The sequence below is a fragment of the Haliotis rubra genome, unplaced genomic scaffold, assembly GCF_003918875.1.
Source record: "Haliotis rubra isolate DU_JTF1 unplaced genomic scaffold, ASM391887v1 Scf26, whole genome shotgun sequence".
Taxonomy (NCBI): Eukaryota; Metazoa; Mollusca; class Gastropoda; order Lepetellida; family Haliotidae; genus Haliotis; species Haliotis rubra.
In genome coordinates, this window is record NW_025766669.1 from 3315724 (window position 1) to 3335238 (window position 19515).

General features: G+C 42.4%; 1 long non-coding RNA gene across 1 annotated transcript; it reads left to right on the forward strand.

The window, feature by feature from the left end:
• The first annotated feature begins 224 nt into the window (after window positions 1–224).
• On the forward strand, window positions 225–14590 carry LOC124280102. The gene is made up of 4 exons (XR_006899579.1): window positions 225–236; window positions 2313–2320; window positions 10137–10144; window positions 14459–14590. It is a non-coding gene; the product is annotated as an uncharacterized LOC124280102 (long non-coding RNA).
• Window positions 14591–19515: the final 4925 nt, after the last annotated feature.

Here is a 19515-nt window from a genome sequence, read left to right on the forward strand (position 1 = left end):
AAATAAAGTGAAATTAAGACTGCGAATCCTCATGATTTTACCTTGCCAATTGAACATTTCAATGTCAGAATTTTATTCGACTTAGGATAAAAGATGTTTAACAAACGATCATAGTTTCACATGGCTATTATTGGTTTGTATTACAAGGGGGTATACACATCAAATGAAACACCGAAAACGACAAGGTTTGTTATAAGTTAACGCTCTTCACGTACCGCACGTGCATTTGTTTCACTGTTCCAACTACTGTGCGTACCCCCTTGTAATACAAACCAGTAATAGCGATTTGAATCTATGATCGTTTGTTAAACAACTTTTATCCTAATTTGAATAAAAGTTTGAGATTTAAATGTTCAATTATGAGGATTCGCAATCTTAATTTCACTTTATTTAATTTACTTTTTTGTTTAAAGTGAAATTCTTCGGTACGTTTTCACTGCAAACAGACTATAGTAGGCTACCACGCCGCGCTCAAGTCTGAAAGGATCTGGGGCGGTGGCGTATCGTAATGGTGAAAGCGTTCACTCCTCAGGCCATAAGCACTGAGTTCGATTTCCGAAATATGTACAGTGTGTGAAGCCTATTTTATGTCCCCCGACGTCATACTACTGGAATATTGCTAAATGCAGCGTAATTCTCAACTCACTCACTCAAAGTATTGGGTACGGGAGGGTATTGCCTCGTTAATTCCATGAAAAATCCGTGAAGATCTGGGTTAGAATTGATCTTCAGCAACCCATGCTTGTCGTAAGAGGCGACTAACGGGATAGGGTGGTCAGGCTCGCTGACTTGGTTGACACATGTCATCGTATCCCAACTGCCTAGATCGATGCTTATGTTGATCACTGGATGGCCTGGTCCAGACTCGATTATTTACAGACCGCCGCCATGTAGCTGGAATATTGCTGAGTGCGGCGTTAAACAACAATCAATCAATCAATGATTCCATGAAAAACAAAGCTTTGTGGTGATTCTGTTGCAGATTACAAAGGCGCTGTTGACATGACAATACCATACATCACGTAAACATCCGTTAAAAAATACCACGAGCTAAATAAAATCAATACAATTCGTTCAGTGTGCGTTAAGTGTATTAATCAAGAAATTCTCCGTGCTCAGTTTTCTCGTCCTTCAAACGTCGCTAATGTGGTTTCTGCTGATTAACTGTCACTTGAAAAAGAATTAAAATTAAGCCATGTGGGGCAGACAGAACATGAATATTGACAATTATGGGTGTAATTAGTAAATATTTCAATATTCCTGAGCATGGCACTGATCTGTCACGCGAGCTGGGTCAAATCACGTCGAAGGGGAATAAACCTTCAATAGCGATCAGGAGTAAAGGGTGAGTGAGTAAATACCGCTTCTCTGAGGTGACTTGGGTCAAATGTCATTTAGGTGAGTGAGTGAGTTGAGTTTTACGCCGCACTCAGCATTATTCCAGCTATATGGCGGCGGTCCGTAAATAATCGAGTCTGGACCAGACAATCCAGTGATCAACAGCATGAGCATCGATCTACGCAATTAGGTGAGGTGAGGTGAAATTGGGTTTTGCGTCGTACTTGAGATATATTTCGCTCATATGACGACGTGCATGCGTATGTGTATGTGCGGCTGCTTGTACCTAGCCCAGACTTAAGCTGGTTTTATAGTGCTAGCTCACTGAGATACCATGCCGCAGTGAAGTATGAATACCCCACTCAGACACATTATACTGACTCCGAGCCGACCAGTCCTTGTTGTACCCATTAATGCCGAGCGCCAGACAGACACCAACAAGTACCATAGTTTAACGTCTTTTGGTATGACGCGACCGGGGATCGAACCCGCGACCTTCCGCTCTCCGGGCGGACGCTCTAACCACTACACCACGGAGGCGGTCTCTACGCAATTAGGAACCGATGACATATGTCAAACAAGTCAGCGAGCCTGACCACCCGATCCCGTTAGTTGCCTCATACGAGAAGCATGGGTTACTGAAGATCTTCACGGGTGGGGATTGTCTTGAGAATGGATTCGGATTCACGCAATATTAATCAGTTTGACTTTTCGTGGTAAATGACGTAATGGACAGTAGAGCGCTTTGGTAAATCATCTAACAAAATAAAGTGAGTGAGTGAGTTGTTATGCCGTTTTAAGCAATATCCAAGCAATATCACGGCGGAAGACACCAGATATGGGCTTCACACATCATACCCATGTGGGAAATCGAACCCGGGTTTTCGGCGAACGCTTAGACCACTAGGTTTCCCCACAGCCCAACAAAATATGTGATCATCTGACGTTCAACGACTAATGAAACTCCCAGTCAGATGACCATGTTACGCTCTTAAACCATTTATCTAACTGAAGATAAATCATATATGCCGAGGCGATGCCGTGCAGTTCTGGATGCCCACGGTGGTCACACGAGGTATTGACTTCAGCGTCACCACACGTCTCCATGTGACACTCAAACTGACTTTCCTCGAGTTGGTGCCAAAGACGGATAAGTCTGCATTCCCAGTGTGCAATATCGCTATATTTCATTGACTCATAAAGCCTACAAGATGTTTCAAAATAAACATAAAAATACAGTTGAAATTCCTATATGCGTTTCTTTTTTGGGAGAGTATATAAGAGTTGTGAAATATTTACATTAAAAACGCTCTACGTTTTCAATACTATAGAACAGTTTTCACATGTCAAGCTCAAATTAACCCATTTCGCTCCACGCCTGCGTTTAAATCTAGATTATGTAACATTTTATAAGCCTTAACATTTCATGACATAGATTTATCAAAATGTGTATACTTGTCCAAAATGGCAAAATGGCCAACAAATAAATTCCCTGTTTCACTGATGTGACGATGTGGCAGAGAAGCTTTGCCGGGGTAAGGGGGAGATTGGCTTCATTAGACCAAGGCAGATTTATGCTGTAGCCCAGGCTTTGATAAACACTGGCTTCTTAAACTAATCAAACTGGTAATCAGTACTTTGTAGATAATGCGCTGGAAAAACACACTCATAAGCTTTCTCTTCGGTTTGCTTCAAATGAAAAGTTGTTCCAGATTATTCGTGCTCTTGGGATGTCTTCTTCGCTGTAAGGGGCGGCCCGGTGGGGTAGCCTAGTGGTTAAGGCGTTTGCTTGTCACGCCGAAGACCCGGGTTCGATTCCCTACATGGGCACAATGTGCGAAGCCCATTTATGGTGTCCCTCGCCGTGATATTGCTGGAATATTGCTAAAAGCGGCGTTAAACTAAACTCACTCACTCTTCGCTGTGTGGATCTCTATCGTGTTGATTTCAGAGCTTAATAAGGCATGTCCAAAAAATGTGACGTAAAAGTCGGGAATTATTTCGTAAATGAATTTAATGCACGCAGAACCATTGACGTTCTGTCCCTTTACCTCACTCACTTATCGTAGCGAGCTCATCTCGAACAACAAAGAAATTTTGACTGCCTAATCCGATTTTGCAATGACCTTGATCTAAATAGATTACCAGTCATCTCTGAGGATATCGACTTGAGCAAAATCACAATCTCTCCCATGAATTTTAAGTGAGTTAATGAGTGAGTTTTGTTAAACGCCGCTGGGCAACACATTTTAATTACGTCACAGTGCGTCAATAGTGATGGTCCAGGACGTAATCGATGCCATCACCAGCATCGCTCAAATTGTCTATCTCTTCCAATATGCAGTATATATTTAATTCATATGACACCAGCTGAACAAGACTGGGTGAGTGAGTGAGGTTTTACGCCGTTTTTAGAAATATCCCAGCAATATCAAGGCGGTGGATACCAGAAATGGGCACACATTGTACCAATGTGGGGAATCAAACCAGGGTCTTCGGCGAGGCGAGCAAATGCTTTAACCACCAGGCTACCCGACCTCCCCTTGCATAAGAAGGCACAAAATATCAGAATAGTTCGTTTTTATTTATGTTTATAAAAAAGCTTCAGAAAACATATGAAAGTCTTTTTAAAGCTGTTTATTGAGTCTGTATCACAATTAAACAATTAAAGAAAAATAAGAAATTCTGTTCCTAGACTTAACAAAATTAGACATGATGATATTTGTTACTTTCGTGCTTGGGTACATTCTCAAATTATTCTTTTCTCGATCTACGCTGTAGACATTTTCCAACGGTAACACGTTTAAGACATTACGGTACTCTTATACATAAAGGCTACACAATTCGCCAGCAGTTGGTTGGAAGGCTACGGCTGAAGGTGACGCCTCATTAGCAAAGCACTGCCCGTCGATCGATAAAAATAGTCACGCAGCTTTTGACACGATCCCGGCAACGACATGCACTTCAAGGCATGGCGTGATAAACAAGCGCTCCACTAATACAACGTCTTAGGACAATAACCTTGACAGTATCCACGATGGGCATGTTGGTTTGTTTAGTGATTATCTTCATCAAGCAATTCTAATGTAAATCTGATACGGCTGTCCTAGCAAGACACAAAGCTATCAATTTGCAATGCTGAATTTGGGAGGGAAGCAATTTCGGCCTTCGATCTCGCGAATCTTAGCTCTTTGCAGGCGAAGGTTTAAATAAACGGGGCCGATTTGATTGGGCACATTTATGATTCTATAGATTTTTTTTAGAGCTGTGTGAAGCTGGGTTATCAGCAGTTCTGACGGATAACAGGGGATGATACAGCTTTTTGAGAGGAGTTCATTTTCACCCGTTTTCACGAGAGTTCCAAAGGTAATTTAATAAACTTTCAGGACCAAGGGAGGGGGCACCCTGCAAATACATATACACCACCACCACGACCAACTCCACCCACACATACACACGCACGCACGCACGCACGCACGCACGCACGCACGCACGCACGCACGCACGCACACACACGCACACACACACTCAGGTTCCGCCTATGGCTAAATTCCAGGCAAGATGCGACATGGTGTTTTCATACATCGCACTGGTGACCTGAAACTGCTCACTCCTTTAATTTGAAAGTGATCTCCAATAAAGTGGGAGATCTTAGACCCGTGGAAAACCTTTTTCTAAGAATACAGCATTACAATTAGGCTGGTTCAAACTACTTTTGACTGACCGCGGCGTTTGTGTTTTAACGATATATCTTAATACTCTTCATCCTTTTACAAGGAGACCGCCTCCGTGGTGTAGTGGTTAGAGAGTCCGCCCGGAGAGCGGAAGGTCGCGGGTTCGATTCCCGACCGCGTCATACCAAAAGACGTTAAACTATGGTACTTGTTGGTCCCTGCCTTGCGCTCGGCATTAATGGGTACAACAAGGACTGGTCGGCTCAGAGTCAGTATAATGTGTCTGAGTGGGGTATTCATGCTTCACTGCGGCATGGTATCTCAGTGTGCTAGCACTATAAAACCAGCTTCAGTCTGGGCTAGTACAAGCAGCCGCACATACACATACACACGCATGTACGTCGTCATATGAGCGAAATATTCTCAAGCACGACGTTAAACCCAATTTCATCTCACCTCACCTTTTACAAGGAAGTAACAACGACGTGTGGGTTTCTTCCTTAACACTACACGACAGATGCTACCAACAGATGACATCATGGCAGGCTCAAACAAAAGTAGTTCTCCACGTGTCTTATCCATACAATTATGAATTTCATGACCCATTTTTGAATTATTGTGAAGGTTGTTAATAATGATACCCTTGTGTCGAAGTTGAAGGGACCAATATACTTCGAGTTATCGTGCAGGTACCAGTTACTTCGAGACAACCTTAAGCTCGACACATCAAACCTCGAAACAAAGGTGTTTGACTGTATTTGTAATCCTGGGAGTATCCACGTGCGATGTGACGATTCCTTTCATCAAGTCTGTGTAAGACAGTTACTGCTGACTGACTGACTGAGTTTGGTTTTACGCCGCAATATCCCAGCAACATCACGGCGGGGGACTCCAGAAATGGGCTTCACACATTGTACCCATGTGGGGATTCGAACCCGTGATGAGCCAACGCTTTAACCATTAGGCTACCCCACCGCCCCGTAAGACAGTTACTGGTAGAGCGTGAGGAACTCCTGGTTGGAGAATGGTATTGTAATGGAACGTGTCCCTTTTGTGTACGTACTGCATTCGTTCAGGCTTTGCCTTTTAAAACCCTCTGCAAAGATTACTGTGAAAAGCTGATCATCTATCAAATAAATGAATATAATCAAATATACTTAAAATGCACAGATTAAATAAATAAATAAATAAATAAATAAATAAATAAATGCTGATCATCTATAAATAAATAAATAAATAAATGAAAATAAATAAATCAATATATAAATAAATATAAACATGATAATAATAAATAAATAAATAAATAAATAAATAAATAAATAAATAAATAAATAAATAAATAAATAAATAAATAAATAAATAAATAAATAAATAAATAAATAAATAAATAAATAAATAAATAAATAAATACACCTGTCGTGCCATCACCAACCCACTTTTACCCCTCCTTTCTAATACGTACATCGTGCAGTCTGACACGGTTTTGACGAGGCAATCCTGGTTGTCACGCAATTACTCCTTGCTTCAATTATGATTATGACATAACCGTTACATCACATGTCAACATCAGGGGTGGTATTGACAGGTAGAACGAGCGGTTTGTGTATATCTAATGATGTTCGTAACACGGTTGGCTGTCAACACAGAGCATGCTGTTTCCACGTGGTGTCCGTGGGTTTGACATCGTCGACGTGGGCCTGATGTTTCTCATAATGGTGAACGGTGTTACTTAGTGTAAGTTTGTGTGTGTTGGGGGTGGGGGTGGGGGGAGACTTGTTATGAACATACCTTCATCATCTTTCAACTCCTCCATGCAATGCACGAGACATGAGTGGGTGGGTGGGTGAGTGAGTGAGTGAGTGAGTGAGTGAGTGAGTGAGTGATGTAGAAGATGTTCAAAATCTCTAGTGGACCAACATATTGTACGAAGTAGAGTGAGTGAGTGAGTGAGTGAGTGAGTGAGTGAGTGAGTGAGTGAGTGATGTAGAAGATGTTCATAATCTCTAGTGGACCAACATATTGTACGAAGTAGAGTGAGTGAGGAGTGAGTGAGTGAGTGAGTGAGTGAGTGAGTGAGTGAGTGATGAGTGAAGATGTTCATAATCTCTAGTGGACCAACATATTGTGGACCAACATATTGTAATGAGTAGAGTGAGTGTAGTGAGTGAGTGAGTGAGTGAGGAGTGGAGGAGGAGAGTGAGAGTGAGGAGTGAGTGAGTGAGTGAGTGAGTGAGTGAGTGATGTAGAGATGAGTGAGTGGACCAACATATTGTACGAAGTAGAGTGAGTGAGTGAGTGAGTGAGTGAGTGAGTGAGTGAGTGAGTGAGTGAGTGAGTGATGTAGAAGATGTTCAAAATCTCCAGTGGACCAACATATTGTACGAAGTAGAGTGAGTGAGTGAGTGAGTGAGTGAGTGGAGTGAGTGAGTGAGTGAGTGAGTGAGTGAGTGAGTGAGTGAGGAGGTGGAGGTGAGGAGTGAGTGAGTGGGTGAGTGAGTGAGTGAGTGAGTGAGTGAGTGAGTGAGTGAGTGAGGTGAGTGAGTGAGTGAGTGATGTAGAAGATGTTCATAATCTCCAGTGAACCAACATATTGTACGAAGTAGAGTGAGTGAGTGAGTGAGTGAGTGAGTGAGTGAGTGAGTGGAGTGAGTGATGTAGAAGATGTTCAAAATCTCCAGTGGACCAACATATTGTACGAAGTAGAGTGAGTGAGAGTGAAGTGAGTGAGTGAGTGAGTGAGTGAGTGAGTGAGTGAGTGAGTGAGTGAGTGAGTGAGTGAGTGAGTGATGTAGAAGATGTTCATAATCTCCAGTGGACCAACATATTGTACGAAGTAGAGTGAGTGAGTGAGTGTGTGAGGTTTAACGCCGCTTTTAGCAATACTCAAACAATATCAGGGCGGGGGACCAGAAATGGGCTTCACACATTGTACCCAGGTGGAGAATCGAACCCGGGACTTTGGCGCGACGAGCCAACGCTTTAACCACTTGGCTACCCCACCGCCGGTTGACAGACTCAAAGGTCAAGCGAATAGAGCGTTATCCTGAATGGGAGGTCGGTAGTTACAGCAATAGTGAGGTAATCTCTGAGTGGCATTTAGAAGTTGGTGTGATGAACAACAAGGAGAGTTCTATGGATATACAACTTCACTGATATAATATGAGCGACGTTTCGGTGTTTCAACGCTTAGTATCTAAATATATATAATTTTGATAGTAACAAAACCATTTAAATTGAAAAGGAGCCCCATGAAGACCAGAGATTCCTGAACCTGAGGAAATCTAGACTTCTTTCATTTAGGGCTTTAGCACTGCAGGGAGGGCTAGGCGGTAGGGAAAATAATGTGGTTCAGGGACTGTGAGACAGTCTAGGTTGATAACGGTGTTTGCAGCTACACCAAAACGTCGCTCATATTATCTTAAAGAATTGTATATCCATAGAGCTCTCCGCGTTGTTACTGTTTGACAAGACGTTACGCCCAGTTTCACCTCACCTACACATACATGTACCTGGTCGGAATAGAGCGATGCATGGTGAGGTATATGTTCTACGTTCAGCCTAGTTTCTGTTCAGCTGATATTTCCTGCGACTTGGGCTTCCCATTGGGACAATCGGTATCGTCAATTCCGGTTATCTAAACCTGGTTTAATTTAGTAGACTCTGTCTTTATTCCCCGTGGTATCTTCAGTTCCATCACAAACACAGCTCTGTGTGGGCATCAGCTACACGTTTATCTTACAAACATTTATCTGGATGAATGTCAAATGAAGGTTGTTGCGACTAGACACACCGGAGTGACGTGGCCATGGGTCTGACTTGGGTCACAGGACGTTGTTGAAATACGGATTACGTAGGGCAGTGATGGTCACTACTACATGTACCTCACTCACTAACCCATTCACTCGAGCACGTACCCATCCAGTTAGATACCCACCAACTCACTAACTCAACATCCACCTACTAACTTAATTACGCACTGTGAACTCATGTATGCATCCACTCACTCACCAGTCCACGCACTCACTCACCCGTCCACGTACTCACGTACCCCCATCCACTCACACTCTCACCTGTCCACTCACTCTTTCATCCATCAACTCACTCTTGCATGCATCCACTCTCTCTTGCATCCATCCACTCACCCATCTACGCACTCACTTACACGCCCACTCACCAACGCATTCATGCACTCACTCACCCATCCACTCTCTCTTGCATCTATCCACTCTCTCTTACACCCATCCACTCTCTCTCGCATCCATCCACTCACCCGTCTACGCACTCACTTACACGCCCACTCACCAACGCATCCATCCACTCACTCACCCATCCACTCTCTCTTGCATCCATCCGCTCTCTCTTACACCCATCCACTCTCTCTCGCATCCATCCTCTCACCCGTCTACGTACTCACGTACACGCCCACTCACCAACGCATCCATCCACTCACTCACCCATCCACTCATTCAGGTACAATGAAGTCACTCACGGATTCATCCACTTACCTTTTGCTTACGCATTTATCCACTCACGCACTATCTCTCTCTCTCTCTCTCTCTCTCTCTCTCTCTCTCTCTCTCTCTCACACACACACACACACACACACACACACACACAACTCGTACACACTGCACACTGTGTGCAGACTCCGATTCTAACAAATCCCCCTTTCATCAAATCAATGCTGCGTGCTCGGTAAGGTATAGACAAGCAATACTTCCAACATCTTTATGGTGATACTACGGGGGACTTAACCACCTTTCGACGCTTGAGTGAATCTTAAAAAGATTATTGAAAGAAAAACAATTAGCAACACAGAAGTAACCGTTTCACCCAGGAGCGACTCATACACTGATAGCGACTGACAGTCCTCCATTTGTTTCAAATTAAAAACGCACATCATTCATATTGGATGCTCATACCATACAAAGCGAGACCTCCCGTGCACAAGATGGGGTTTCATCTTGATGCCGTGCTTGTGTAAAATACATGTTGGTGGCGCCAAGAACGGCTGTTGTTGCAGATCTATTACACACAGACTATATTCATCTTGCCTAGGCTGTAAACAGGAAGGGATATTTTATGGCATAGAGGAGATAGGTTGTGTGATTGGTTCTCTCTAAGTTCTCTGTGTATAGTAATGTAGACCTCATGTTACAATAGCGTTAATCGGCATGTTAATTAAAGGGAGACTCGACTCTGGGGTGCAAAATTTGGGAGGTTTCACAAAAAATCAACCAAAACGCTGATGGATACAACTGATTCGTTCTGGAGTGATGGTTTTGTAAACCAAGATTTGTTAGTTATTATTTTGACGTATTTGCGAAATCTGACGTTTACTTAAAAATGTATATCGAAGTAATCAGACATGCTTTCGTGGCAAGCCTCCGCTTCTTTAATGACAGAAATACTATACGTCATACAGTAAGAACACATGTATGAACACCTAAAACACTTGCTTTGAATTGAAATGTGTTTTATCACAGTACGTTAATATTTAGGGTTACACTTTGTCAGTTATCCAAAATATTATTATAATTTTTTCAACATCAGGAGTACGTACTCCTTATTTGTTCAATATTGAGTACTGGAAAACCTTAAGTGTACGTTTAGAGTACTGAATGGAAGCTAATGGACTATCAGTAATCTTGTGTTTCGTTTCATATATGCACCACAACATTGCTACTCTTGTGTAAACAGGTCAATAAACAATAAAACAATACTTTTTTCCGATAAATACGTCTGTAAATGATTCTAAGACCGTACACCATTGCTGTGGTGCGTATCTGCTACGTTTTCTAAATTATTTCCTACCGTATCGTGCATTTTTTTTTATCCGTACATACGCCGATACGGCCCTTATCTGGAGCCCTGATTATGTACATTTTACCACTTTCTACAAGGCATTGCGTATTCAAAGCTGTTGGCAATGTACACTTATGGAAAAAAGTAAGCAATTTAGACTACCAGTTATCAAACAACTTTTTGTGGAAGCCTCGCTGGCTGAGTAGGTTAGGTCGCTGTAGCATTGTGTATTCGCAGTGTTTTATCAAGACTCACATTAACTGCAATCCGTGCAACGCCTGACATGGGACCAGCCATTTGATAATCGGCATGGGGTGGGGGGCGTTGTACTGGAAATAGTAATCTCCATCATCACTGGATGGACTCACTCGTGAAGATCCTGGTTCTCAGCAAACCATGCTTGTAATAGGCGACTGGTGGAATCGTTTAGTTGGTTGACACATGCCATCGTATTCGATTTGCGTAGATCGATGCTCATGCTGTTGATCACTGGATTGTCTGGTCCAGAATCTATTATTAACAGACCGCCGCCATATAGCTCGAATATTGCTGAGCGCAACAGACAACAAACAAACAAACACAACTGGGTGGACTCTACACTGGAACCTTTTTTGTTCACGTGACTTTTACATCATACAGCGCAACCTGGGGCACGTTGTTCAGCGAAAGGTCGCAAGCTTCCCTGCGCTACGCTGCTTGCTTGCGTAACGGACTGCGGTTAAATGACAGCTTCTTCTCAACAGCTGTATATTGGCAGTGGATAATGACATTGTTACAACATATATCATGTATCATACTGTTGAAGGAAAACTAAGTTGTATGGATAGTCAACTTCTTTATTGCAATGGGTGCGACGTGTCGGTGTAGGTACTAACACCGTTATCAAGCAAGTGATACAACAATTTGAAACAAGGAGAATATATACAATATATAGTGAGTATATACAATTAACAAGGTTTGTAGTTCTCAACCCCAACGACAATCCTGAACACCTCCTCAACCACCTGAATTCCCAACATCTCCGTATGCAGTTCACCATGGAAGAAGGATCTGACAACAAGCTTCCTCTCCTCGACGTTCTAGTAAAGAAAGAAGACAACAAGCCCTCCACTACTGTCTACAGGAAACCTACCCATACCGACCAATACCTTCACTTTACCTCCAACCACCCTCTACAGGTTAAGAAAGGCATCATATCCACCCTCACCCGAAGAGCCAAGAACATCTGCCCGACAACAGAAGCCCTAGAAACCGAACTAAACCACCTCCGCCATGTCTTCGTCCATTATAACCAGTACCCCTAGAAGTTAGTCAACAATGCCATGTATAGTGTATTCTATTTTAGATGAAAGATCTGGCTGGTATTCTAAAGTAAAAGATATCTTAATGAGCAACGGTTTTTATTATGCATGGTTGTCTCCCTTTGAGGTAAATGTTCCAGTTTTCATGTCTTTATTAAAACAACGACTGCAAGATGAATTCATTTCGTATTGGTACCAGGAGATGAGGACATCTACTACTTATATGTTATTCAAACAATTTAAGGTAAAATTTGGCTTTGAAATGTATTTAGTCAATGTTTTAAATTGTACCACAGGTCTGCATTATGTAAATTAAGATTGTCATCTCATACTGTGACATTATTAATTGAAACTGGTAGACATGGTAGCAATAAAATCCCACGGGATGAAAGAATTTGTACTAACTGTAATCTTAATGACATAGAAGACGAATTTCACTTTTTACTCAAGTGTCCATCGTACACTCACCTAAGATCTGTTCATGTAAAGAAATATTATTGTAAAAATTATTCAGTTTATAAATGTGTACAGTTATTATCATCAGAAAATATTAACACTCAACGCTTTCTAGGCAGATATGTGTATGAAGCACTCCGTTATTTAAGTTGGATAACTTGTGCCCAATCCGTTTCTTAATTGAATAAAATATGTTTCAATCAATCATTCAATCAAGCATTCCGTTTAAGAAACAACTTTTAACTTATTAATAATGTCATCCTCACCATCCAACATAAATATTACCTATACTGTATTGTATTTATGGCCAGAGGCCCATGTGGCTTGCGTCAATAAAATCTGTCTGTCTGTCTGTCATCACAACCACCCTCAACCCAAGAGATAAACCTCCCAGCCGGCAATCAGCACCTTTTTGTAATAAGTATCCCGTATGTCCCAGCAGTCAGCCACCAGATAAGACGACTCCTTCAGCAGCAAGCAGGCATAGACGTCCTGTTCCAGAAAGGCAAGTCCATCCAGAACCTCCTCCAGGCCACAGGCAAACCACCGTCAACAACAAAAGATGACCTCTCGGGAGTAGTCTACCAGATCCGTTGTGAATGTGGAGACTTCTATATTGGTCAAACATCCCGCCCGCTCCCACTACGAATTATAGAACACAAAGCGTCAGTCCAGAAAACGACTCCAAATCCGCCATAGCCGACCACACCCAAGCCAACCCTGACCATGCTATCCTATGGAACAACATCGATATCCTGGAAATGAACCGAGAAGACTACAAGATTAGGAAACTCCTTGAAGCCATAAACATCCAACCGCCACAACCCCACCATGAATCGTGATCAAGGTTATTTCATCTCCTCGGCCTATCACCACCTAATCAAAGACCACCACCAGTAATCCTTTCATACCTCCTCTGTCCATATGGCTTCCACGCTCCCGTTTGTGCTTGCAATCACAACTTGTGTACTTCAACCTACTTACTTATCATCATCCCATTGTAGGTCAAACTCATCAATTGTATAAACTCAACTCTAACCACAATCAATCACTCTGTTCATCAACCTCCTCTGCTGAAATCACTACTCAAATATCCAATGTACATCAACCTTGTTAATTGTATATACTCACTATGCAGCAATGTATATATTCTCCTTGTTTCAGTTGTTGTATCACTTGCTTGATAACGGTGTTAGTACCTACACCAAAACATCGCACTCATTGCAATAAAGAAGTTGACTATCCATAGAACTTAGTTTTCCTTCATCTTCACAACTTCTAAAATGCCTCTCAAAGAACTTATCATACTGACATTACAAAACGCGAGACTGAAGTCAATAATTACAGCTCCAGCTCTCATGACACACACTCTCATGTTACAATCTCTACATATATCTTGTCTAAAGAACAGAACGCCTCCGTGTACACAAAAGGAATCTCTTCACGAGCGTGTTCATCTGTGAGTGCAGACAAGTTCGATATATTTTACGAGCGCTTACAAGGTTTTGGACATACTGGAGTGAGTGAGTATGTTTTCACGCCGTTTTCAGCAACATTCCAGCAACGTCATGGCGGGGGTCACCAGAGACGGGCTCCACGCGTTGCATCCATATGGGGCATTGAACCCGGCTTTTCGGCGTGACGAGCGAAGGCCTTACCCACTACCCCACCGCCTTGACAATGACACGAAGGATTCATTGGGTGAGACAATTCACACTGACATTGTCAAAAACAAACGTGGAAACTCAGATCAGTAATTCAGTGCAAAGACATACATCACTTGGTGATCATTGTATTGTCTGGTACATATTCAGTTATTTACAGACCGCCGTCATATACGATCAAAGGTGAGCATCATGCGCAATACAGGTATCCGTCGTAAAGCAAATATACTATTCATACTTTGCTAAGGATCGAATCATTGATTCAACAGAAAACTATGATGTGGGGTCAAATTTGGTTTAAATATCTAAGCTTATTGTAAGCATGGATCGAAGTTTTCAGTATGTCATTTCATCTTGTGGATCCCCTACCTGCTATTGACAGGTGTTGTGTACTTGTCAATGACCCATGCCATGATTTGCAAAATGGTTGATTGGTGCCATGAAAACCAAATTTATGGTTACTCATGTATCAAGTGCATATACGGTTAGCTTAAAGTGGCTGTTTTCCTGAAGATGTGTTACCATATCATAATTTATCAAGTTTTAAATGGATACAATTTCAGATTGGCCAGACAATATAAGCACTATAATGAAGTTAAGTACGACCACAAGTGAAAACGTGTGAAAAGGGAGGATACAGTCCTTCTCAGCAACACAAGAGTGAGTGAGTTTAATTTTACGCCGCACTCAGCAATATCCCAGCTATATGGTGGCGGTCTGTAAATAATCGAGTCTGGACCAGACAATCCAGGGATCAACAGCATGAACATCGATCTACGCATTTGGGATACGATGACATGTGTCAACCAAGTCAGCGAGCCTGACCACCCGATCCAGTTAGTAACCTCTTATTGATTACTGAAGATCAATTCTATCTCGGACCTTCACGGGTCGCATCGCAAGACTTCATCCGTTCATCTGACAAAGTCTGAAAGGACAACGGTACATCACTGAGATCCTAGATAGGGTTGTTGTACCACATTTTGATGACCATCCTCTGAACTCATGGTCAGTCTTCATGGATCAATGCCAAGTTACATTGTGTACGTGCTGTTGGCGCTATCTAAATATTCCTCGAGGTTCAATTTAAGTTAAATTGAGGTTTTCCAAGTTCCTTCGAAATTATGAAACTTTGATACTATGGAAAATATGGAGTGTTGCGATACGTTTTTCCATGTGTATAATCCATAGAATATGTCCAAAAATACTAAAGAGGCTAAATATTCGTTATTTATAATGTATTTACTTGGTACGTTTATAAATATATTCCGCCAGGGAGGTTGATTCATGGGTGTCCTTCAAGTCAGGGGCTTTGGAAAATATGTGCAGGCTTTCGGGGTCGTGTGTTCGTGCGCATTTTCGTGCGATCGCACTGTAAATGTATGGAGTGACGTGTTGGTCGTAAGGATTATTTTGACAACAGCTGCCCCTCAAAAGGAGATTCCCAGTTTGATACTTCCTCATACAGATTACTTGCCACATCGCGACTGTTACTATGGCGCAATGGCTGGAGAGGTATTAAGTTTGGGTCAAGTACTCAGCTCTACTATAAGGTTTTGCTCTGCATCATGCCTGCGTGCGTGCGTACGTACGTGCGTGTATGTGTGTGCGCGCGCGTGCGTGTACCTTGTAAATATATGGTGTCACATGTATTGATTTTACGGATTATTTTGACATCTGCCTCTCAATAGCATATTTATGTCGTTGAAGGTGTCCATCACTCCTTATCAAACTCTGATCTCCGATGAAGAGATAGGAAACTGATCAATCGTAGTGGCAGATTGAAAGGGAGAACTCGAAGCTTGAGATTCCCAATTTGATACTTCCTTATACAGAGTAATTGCCGAATTGCAGCTGTTCCTATGACGTAATGACTGGCTGGTAACGCCGTCTGTGTCAAGTCTCTTCGGACCACAGGCAAATTGTAGCGCAGATACCCTATTTGCGTTACAAGTTGCCTGTGCTTCGGACAATAGTTTAGGTATGGTACCGGCACACCGTGGGTATCGAACTTCGGATCGGGTTCCCTGGTTCCCTGCGTATGCAGCGCTGACGCTTCACTGAACTGTATAGTGCCAGCATACGCTGGTTCCCGGCTCCCTTTGCGCGCGCCATCTTGCGATATGCGAGACGGGGCCCAGCTTAAGTGCCAGCAGTGAAGCGCCAGCATAGCATTCCCAGGGAACAGACGAGGGACAAAACGACAAATTTTTCGGTGATCTCATTACGTCGCGTTAGAACGACATTACAATCTATGTCGAAACGTCGCCTATACAGAATAGAGAAGTAACGCTGTATATCCATACAAATTGTCCTCATTCTACATAGTGAAAGCTCGAATTTTACTCTCTCTCTTAAGTATAATTTGAGAGTGAGGTGATCTATTGGGGGATGGGGGTGGGGTGTTTTTGTCTCGTTGCGTCAAGCACAGGCAAACTGTACCTTAAATAGGGTTGCGCAACAGAGAGAGAAAAAGACCAGCCTCGCGAGTGAATCGAGCATTGCACAACCCTATTTGTGCTACAGAAGAAGAAGAATCTTTATCCATATTATGAGTAAATACAGCCACTGAACTATTGTCAAATTCGATATAATTTCGATAGTCCCAGGGATTCGAGTTTAGTGATTTTCGTGAATAAATATTTCCTTGTTTTACAATTGCTCTAATAATTAGTATAATGTCGAATAATTAAGTCTGGACCAGAACAAACAAAAGTGGAGAACATTTGGAAGTTGAGAGATGGTTTGAAAAATAGGGAAAATGGTGTTCAATATGATAATAATATTCTGCCTTTATTTTTTAAAAATGATTATTCTTGTCACCAAAATACCAACTCGCCATAATTTCTTTTCAAGTCATGGGATCGCCGAACACGTTCACAGCGTCAAGGGTGAATATTGTTGTCACATCTGCAATACCAGTATTGTCGCAGTGATGCAATCGTTCAAAGCATTAATTGCATATTATTTTGAAAATAACAAAATTACTGATACCACAGCATTGGAAGAAAGTGCGAAATCAGGTCATCCTCAGACGCTCGTTAAATCTCCATAATCATCACTGTCATTCTTCATTCAGCAGATTACGACGGAAGTTGGGAAGGAATTCTTTTGCTCTAATAATTTGAAACAGCATTAAGAGGCGGCAAGGTAGCCAAAAGGTTAAAGCTTTCGCTCGTCATGCCGAAGATCGGGGTTCAATTACCCACATGGATACAACGTGTGAAGCCTATTCCTGATGTCCCCAGCTGAGATAACGCTGGGATATTGCTATAGATGTTATCTGACAGGAAACAGGAGGTAACAGACGGTACGATTCACGGGTCTGTCAATGCAGCTGAGCCCCTGCAGTAGATGCCATGTAGTGATCGTGGACTCTCGGGCTAATACACAGGTGTGTATGAACTGGTTTTCTTAATACATGTAATAATGGGCAATAGGTGTTTTAAATATTTGTCGTAACATTGACGCGCCTCACTTCTACATCCAACTGAAGCATCAGTTATCATGTACTTCTTCATTATACATTATACTGTATTTTGCGAATGTTTTCTTTAGGGCTTAACACGATCCCGTGTGTTCAATTTGACTTGAGTCATATTCTGCTCTGGAAAGTGTCACCTATGAGTGGCACGGAACGGCAAACGGGTGAGGTTTAGGTTAAGGTGGGTAGAGTAGAACCTGGAAAAAGTACTCCCAGGAATGATCAATATGTTCGCCCAAGAACCGAGGACCAACTTCAGCTGCAACAGGAATCCGTCTCTTTGTTAATTTAATTGTTGTTGAACGCCACACTTACCAATATTCCAGTCATATGACTGCGGTTTATAAATAATCGAATCTGGATCAGACAATCCAGTGATCAACAACATGAGCATCGATTTACGCAAGCTGACATGTGTCAACCAAGTCAGCGAGCCTGACAACACGATCCTGTTAGTCGCCTCTTACGACAAGCATGGGTTACTGAAGACCAATTCTAACCCGGATCCCTATAGTCACCTCCTTCAAACATTCAGAGAATATCACTGGATTTCATCGGTTCCTAATTGCGTAGATCGATGCTCATGCTGTTGATCAGTGAATTGTCTGGTCCAGACTCGATTATTACATACCGCCACTACATAGCTGGAATATTGCTGAGTGCGGCGTTAAACAACAATCAAACAAACAAACATTCAGAGGAAAACAGTACGACTGTGGCAAACATGCGTCTCAGACGGAAGCCAGTGGGCCCGAAGTTTGGAGGTCGTCAACAGCGAAGTTTCACCATGTTTTCTGACGAATCAAGGATCTGTTGGCGCTTTACAGATTGTAGACAACGTGTTTGAGATGGCGTCGGGAGAGGTACTAAGGCGCGATTGGTACATAGTGGCTGGTATCAGATACAACAGGAAGGATCTGAGGATCCTGCACAAGGAAACATGACTGGTCAACGTTATATCGACCAAATTGTAAGTCTTGTGGTCATCCCATCAGCCAAGAGCGTTGACATGACCTTCACTTAGACCTTGTTACAGTCGACTGTTTGATGCTCACGGGACATGGAACAGACCTTTCACTTTAGTTTTGTTGTTGAACTCAATCAATGTTGCAGCTGTATGGAGGCGGTCTGTAAATAATCGAGTCTGGATTGAGTGTGTGGGTTTTACGCCGCTTCTAGAAATATTCCAGCAATATCAAGGCGGTGGACACCTGAAATGGGCTTCACATATTGTACCCATGTGGGAAATCGAACCCGGGTCTTCGGCGTGACCAGCGAACGCTTTAACCACTAGGCTAGCCCACCGTCCCTAATCGTGTCTGGACCAAACAATCCTGTGATAAGCATCATGAGCATCGATCTACGCAATTGGGATACGATGACATGTGTCAACTAATTCAGCAAACCTGGCCACTTCTTACGACACGCATAGGTTGCTGAAGATTCCAATTCTAACAGGGATCTTCACGAGAACACTTTAGTAAGAATACTGAATTCAACAACGTCATTTATTTACATGTCATTCCTGAATACATATTGAAGTTCCATCAAATCGTGTTCCTCGTATAAATGGCATCAGTATATTACCTGTCGACCAGAATTCGGGCGAGTACAGCGCTAAATATCAATTACAATATGATAAAACGTGAGTGTCGAGTGTTCTACATGTCCAGTGAAGTATATATCAGGAACCAGTAAATGTGAACTAACATCCTTTTTTTGGTCTTGCAGAGGGATAGATTCTTCAACAGGATAACAACATGACCTTCAGACTCCTACGAAGCGGATTATTT